This window comes from Odontomachus brunneus, unplaced genomic scaffold, assembly GCF_010583005.1.
Source record: "Odontomachus brunneus isolate Ranch 3 - 2012 unplaced genomic scaffold, Obru_v1 Obru_scaffold_011, whole genome shotgun sequence".
NCBI lineage: Eukaryota > Metazoa > Arthropoda > Insecta > Hymenoptera > Formicidae > Odontomachus > Odontomachus brunneus.
In genome coordinates this window covers 1,731,854-1,738,558 of record NW_022639461.1, presented here as the reverse complement: position 1 = coordinate 1,738,558, position 6,705 = coordinate 1,731,854, and the positions used below count along the sequence as shown (strand labels likewise).

At 45.3% G+C, this 6,705-nt stretch overlaps 1 protein-coding gene across 2 annotated transcripts in view; it reads right to left on the bottom strand.

Moving 5' to 3' along the window:
- The window catches only part of LOC116840727, a 160,648-nt gene that overhangs the window by 96,577 nt on the left and 57,366 nt on the right, over positions 1 to 6,705 (bottom strand). The gene's annotated exons all lie outside the window — the stretch shown is intronic.

The window sequence follows — 6,705 nt, the reverse complement described above, 5'->3', positions numbered from 1 at the left end:
TACACTTTTTTTCAAATCAAAATAGTGCAAAAGCACATGTCGAAAAAACACTTTATCGCGTTCCATTTTTCACAAAGCAAAAGAAATTGTTGTTTAGGAAAATAATTGTGTATGCTGACTGAATGTTATCGAGAAATGTCGAAATTAATCACAAACTACCTGTTTCGTTAGTAATAACTACTAGAACTGTTTGCATTGCCATCTAACATTTGCGGGCGGAGACTAAGTTAAGGTCCTAATACATTTCCCAAATTAGGAAGAAATCAAAGTGTACTTTTTAGGTAGGTTTACTTGTCATAAATATATATACACTGCGAGAGGAAATATTTCTAAAAGATAAAAGATATTTATTCGACGGATACACAATAATTATATTTACTTAAATTCGAATATTTTTGTTTAAATAGGGTAACCAATTGCTTTCAGAAAAACAACGGTGTTTTAGGAAAATATATATTTTCTCATTCGAAAGAAAATTTTTTCACTTGTAATAAAAATATGTAAAAACAGTAAAAAAATATGTAATAAAAATATGTAAATATTAGTACAATATATTATTGGTGTCCATCGCGGATATGTAGATATATTTCTCATTTTTTAGATATTTTTTTCTCTTAGTGTACGGTGTAAAAACAACATAATTACAATAATTTTATAGCAAGAGGTTAAACATGCATTGTTAAACATTCTTAAACAAATACACGTACACTGAAAAAAATATCTAAAAATTAAGAAATATTTATTAGATGAGTGTCATTAATATATTTACTTAAATTTAAATTCTTTTTATTTAAACCAAGTATTGTTTATTCCATGTAACCCACCTAATAAATATTTGTTAATGTTTAAATATTTTTCTTTCAATGCAGTGATTTCGGTCATAATGCTGTACGGGAATTACAAAGGTTTTCTTGTAATTTTTACTACAATATTTCCTCCGGACACACATACGTGCGCGCGATATAATGAATTTTGTCTATTTTGTCACCTTCGCAATGCCAAAGGTATTCGACATACATCCTACGGAACAAATCGAGTGCTTCAAATTACGATCGCAAAGAAAACTGCTCGCGCGGAATATGAATCACTTTCGTAACAGTAAAATTGAATCTCTCTCCCCCTTTCTTTCGGGGAACACACTCCTCGATCAAACATTGTGAAAAGTTTTCGCGTCGGAGGGTCTCCGATATTTTACACACGGCACAGTCTAGCTAAATCGGGAAAAGAGCGGGGTCGATTAGACGACGGCACGCTTCTTCAGGAACAAGTGGACAGGTGGTCGCGATCGCGTAAGCGATGCCGAAGATTCAGGGGTCGGTCCTCGAAATCGGAATAAATTGCCTCATCGCGGAATTCCAGGGAGGCCCGCCGCGACAAGGGACAACCGCGTAACAACACCCCGTTGCCATCAGACCCAGGGGCTAACACACGACGTTGTCATTGCGCATTACAATGGGCGTCGCGTTATGTAAGCCGGTCACGTGTGTCGCACGCTACTGCCAGGACTTTCGGGCTCACGCACGCATACATGTGCTGACGCGAAGGCGGCGCGAGGACAATCGCAGGCCGCGCGATTCCCCGGACGGAATTATTGTCACGTGTTCAAGTAAAAGGCACGTTTACCGTCGATTGTTGCGGAATTTCGTAGCGCGTTCCTCCACCTTTTGTCGCGAGGAGCGCCGCCGATGTCGCCGCCGGGTCTCTGCAAAACTGATACAAAAGGGTACAAATCTCGTCCGATTTTCGATCATTATCCTCGTAGAAACACGTGACACTTTGCGTAACAGAGGGGATAGGATCAATTAACGTTTATCCTCTCGTCATGGGAGTGATACGATTTGCGTAATATTCTGTAATGAGACATCCCCGCGAAACAATGAACGCATGTATTGGGTGAAACACATAATTGTTGACATTCTCCCAATTCGAATAAATACTTGGTCTAGGTAGAATTTTACATGTCACAGTTGAAATGTATCGCTGTTTTCTGTTAAGTCTTTTAGAAAATTGTATGTGGTACGCAGAATTTACAGCAAATAACATTCTAGCAATATTTGCAAGCAAATCTAGATGAGTGTGAGGATTATACTCATACAGTCTTCTCACTAGTCTCGCTAGTTTACTACAGTCAATTTTGAAAAGAATTTTGGTCTGGATGGACGCCACTTTCTCGCTAAATTTCACAAGCAATTCAGACGGGAATTCTGTCGTCTATCAAATCTTTCATAAATAATTCAGTAGGAAATTCTGTCTCTGTTGTCTGATCAAATACAGAACATATGCGATATCATAGTGTTTGCAATCATTTATTCACCTCAACTCTAATTTTCTCGTATCTAGATAATTTTCGCTATGTGACTGCAAGACTTTTTTTTAGTGCACTTAGTCATTGGCATTCTAGAGAAACCCGGTCTTTCTTGCGACCAGCATTGCGGTTAAAGTTTCCGCCTGCACTCTACGACCTCAAAAGAGATCTCCACGACTAAAACTACGAACAGATGCCGTTGGTCGCGGGAAAAAGCAGGTTTTTCCAGAATGTCGACGCTTAAATGGGGATGTCAATAATTGGGTGTTTCTTCCTAGGACACACACACATACACACCGAGCGTGTGCAACATTTTTCGTATCCTCATTTTCACATTTCACTTGCCACTTTCCAGTGATAAATAATTCAACGGCGACGCGCGCGTCATATTTGGCGGTCCACGTGACTCTAATGACCGGTTATTAGCCGCCTGTTTGCCGCGCGGAGAGCATTATGTTGCGCGCGTGCATTATAGAAAATCATTTCTACACGGGACTTCAATTTACGTCGCTCTCCTCGAACGTTCGCTGAATAGAAAGTGGATGCCGCCGTCGCCGCCGTAATACGCAGTCGCGCTATTAGTATGCAGCAAAAATGAACCGTTCCCCCTCTGCGAAGAGAGAAATTAGTTTTATCCACGTCAGGGGCATCTGATATACACGGCACGCAGCGTTACCTACCGGAAGCAGAGATGGAAACGCGGAGGCTGTTACGTCGAGGTCGGAGTGTAAAACCCCCCGGGGGCAACAATTGTGCATTCATCGGGGCGAGGGACTCTAATTAAAACGCATTGTTTATATTCTTTGCAGGAAGCTCCTCGCTCCTCCTCCTCCTCCTCCACCTCCTCCTCCTCCTTCTTCGTACCCTTCGTCCTGGGGCGCGCACCTCCGCTTTCGAGTCACCTTCTTCCCCCGTCCCCCACCTGAGTTCCCAGGGGTTCTCTTACAGAAACTTTCCGGTAACTCGTTAAAGATAATGCGGAACGGAAGTCTGGTTAGACGTCTACCTGATCCCCTTTCAGACCGCTCGCGTAAACAATCGATCGCTTCCATTCGCACTCCCGTGGACGTTCTAAGCCGGTCGATCCTATTTTCCTTTCCGTTAGGTACCCCCGCGTCCAGGTGGGCGGGAAAGGAAATGTTGTCTCTTATTGTTGGAAAATTACCGACCTCGCGGATTATTATTGTTGAATTCGCGGAATGTGATCGCACGAGGGGACGGAGGAAATACGAAAGGAAAGGAACGGGGGGTGAGAGAAGATCAGGGGTCACAGATGAGCATTCCTAAAACTGCGTTTCGCGTCTCAATGCACACACCCGTGTGCCACGTGTTCCGCGAGAATGATGAAAGTGATATTTGTTCTATCCTCCTCTTTGTCATATTTTACGTTTCAACGAGAGGTTCAATATCAACACCAAACGCCACAATCTGATTCTGGTCGCGAGTGAAACCTCCATGGTGGTGGGAAACAATCGTGGACGGGTCCGTTATCCGTGCCGGAGTTTGGTTATCCCAAAATGCCGGTGCAGGTTTCGCTTGTCAACAAAAATAAACGTAAGGCCGGTGCTCTCCGCAGCACTCTCCACGTGTCGACGGCCGTGTGCGGATTTTCGCAAACCGCTTTTAGCGCGTCTCCGCCGTCGGATCGATACTTCGATAGTCGCGCAATCCCTAACAGGATATAAGCTCCGCCGGTGCGGAAGCGCCCCATCGATTCGCGTCGTTCTTCCGACTTGGCGTATCGGCGTTCCTGGGGACAAAGACAGCCGCCAATTAGAGCAAAATAGGATGCAGGCGACACGGTTTACGGCTGCGAATTACGTGCGCGCACGAATGGGAAAAGATGTGTGGGAGATGTCAAGGGTCACGATCGGGAAACGAATGGGAAAGACGGGACGGAGAAAAGGACGAGGGAAAGAGAATGAGGGAGAGAGAGAGAGAGAGAGAAAGAAAGAGACGAAAGGGTCGCAGGAGGTAGCGCCGAGAGAGCGCTTTCACGGCCAGGAATCGAATTTGCCGAGGACCTTCATTTCGTTCTGCAACTCCTGCGGGCACGTCGTGCGCAGACTGTCGAGGTAGACGTTCCTCCTAAAGAGAGAGAACGAGGAGAGAGCGGGAGGGAGGAAAGAGAGAGAGAGAGAGAGAGAGAGAGAGAGAGACAGATAACTGGCCACGTTGATCTTTCGTTCGGAGCCTGGAGGAAAATTACCCCTCCGATACAAATCGTAATTGCATGTAAAACGAGCCTGTACCGTACGAGAGATACGACCGGTCATAATTCACATCGAGGACGGCAGTTAACACCACCGACCACGAACCACGACTGCGAGGCGCACTCTTTCGTCCGGCGTATTCGTACACGCTCTCGCATACGCGCGCACACGTGGTCACATATGGGAGGTGGCTTGTGGCAGGTGATCCTCGATCACCGCGGATTCATTTTCTGTCCGCGCTTAGATCTGCCAGGTACACACCGGCCGTGTGCATACCGCCGCGCGTTATTGACCTCCGTGGAATTGGCGATTCTTTAATTCATGAGTTTAATTCGAGTTACGCGCGCGCACCCCGCGAATTAATCAACCTTCCAAATGTATTCCGGCCGCGAAACTTTCCGCATCTGATTACAAAAAGTTACGGGACCGCGCGCACGGCACTGTCAAAACGCGCAACACACTTCGCGTATGTACATTCGCACATACTCGCGCGCGTAACTCGTCGCGCGTGCATACATAAACGACGGTGGCCGCACAAGACGCGCAAAAAGGCCCGCGAGTTACCGCGAGTTAAATGTTTCGGGCTGAAAGAGAAATAGAGAGAGAGAGAGAGAGAGAGAGAGAGAGAGAGAGAGAGAGAAAGAGAGAGAGAGAGAGAGAAAGGGGGAAGGAGAAAAGGGAGAAAGACTAGCCGCTATGTACACGAAGATACGTATGTAGATATAAGAGAGCGAGAGGAAAGTACACGAGCTTCTAATAAAAGCAGCTCTCTCACGTACCTTCCACCCTCTACCTTTTCACCAGCCACCACCACTACCGCCGCCGCCCTTTTTCGCGGGAGACTCACCTCACTCCCCTTTCTCTCCCCCTTGCCAGCTTTCTCCGCCGCAACGGCTACAAACCACCTCTCGCGCGTTTCTCCTTTTCCCTCGCGCTACCTCTCTATTCCTTCCACCCCTTGTCCGCCCCCTCGCGACCCGTCGTTTTTAAATCCCCGGAGGGAAGCTATCGTGTTAACAAGCATATTTTACATTTCATTGCAGCCATTTAACGTGCTAACCGCTACTTTCAGCCCGGCATGGAATCGCGCGGCATTCGCGCGCGCGTGCGCATACACACCTCCGCCGACGTGCGCGTGCACGCGCGCGCGCCGGCCTCAATTAGAGAATATGATGCGACGTAATTAGGGCCTAATTATTTCAAACGACCGTGCGCGTCATGGTCCGGCCGGATATTAGCGTCAGCTCGGTTTGCAATTATAATATAAAATCAGGCGTTTCCGCGGCCCCGCGCCCCGCGATTAAACGGCTTCACGCCGGGCACGCGTGATTTAACGGCCGGCGCGGGAAAAATCGGCCCGACGCGCGCCATATGCGCGTGCACACGCGTAGTGAGTCACGCGATATAATACCGTGGATATTTGACACGTCTGTTTGTGAGATTTATCGTTTTAATGACGCGCGTATACACACGCGCGCGCACATAAACATGCAGATGTGTGATCAATGGAATAATTGATATTATCGAGGTAAGATTTATATCGACGGGCTCTCTGTTGTATTATACACCGAATATCGTATTACTTTTCGACATTTATTTATAGGCGAGATTCGTTTTGATTTTTCGCCTATTTGGAACTGTTGTTTATTTTAATTACCTCGTCTCCAGGTGTTTTGTCGGGTCTCCGCTGAAACAGCAGGAATAACATTACGCGAATACTCGAGCCCGAGAACGAAAAATTGGAATGGTTTATTTATTGAGATTTAAACTATTGCGCACGGGGGAAATATAATTAATAAAACAACATTAAAATTATATTGGATTGTGTAACAGATAATTTTGAATTTTTCAGATGTTTATGAATCGACTGTATTTTAATGTCATTGCAATCATTATATAAAATAATATATGGTGAAGGATGGCAGAAGAGATGATAGATCGGAACGACGTATACATTGTTTCATAAAATTGCAATGACACCGAAATATAATCGCTTTATTTTGCAGGAAAAACCCAAAATTATTTATTACACTATTCTTCTTTTCCCCTATTTTCTACGCGTGTCGAGAACTTGAGCTCGAAATACTTGTGTGAACTTGGCACACCATATTTAAAAATGTGCCATTTTTTTTGCAGTTCTGATACTCTCTTGAAAAGTTCTAGAGCTCTTTGCAACAATTTTCAATA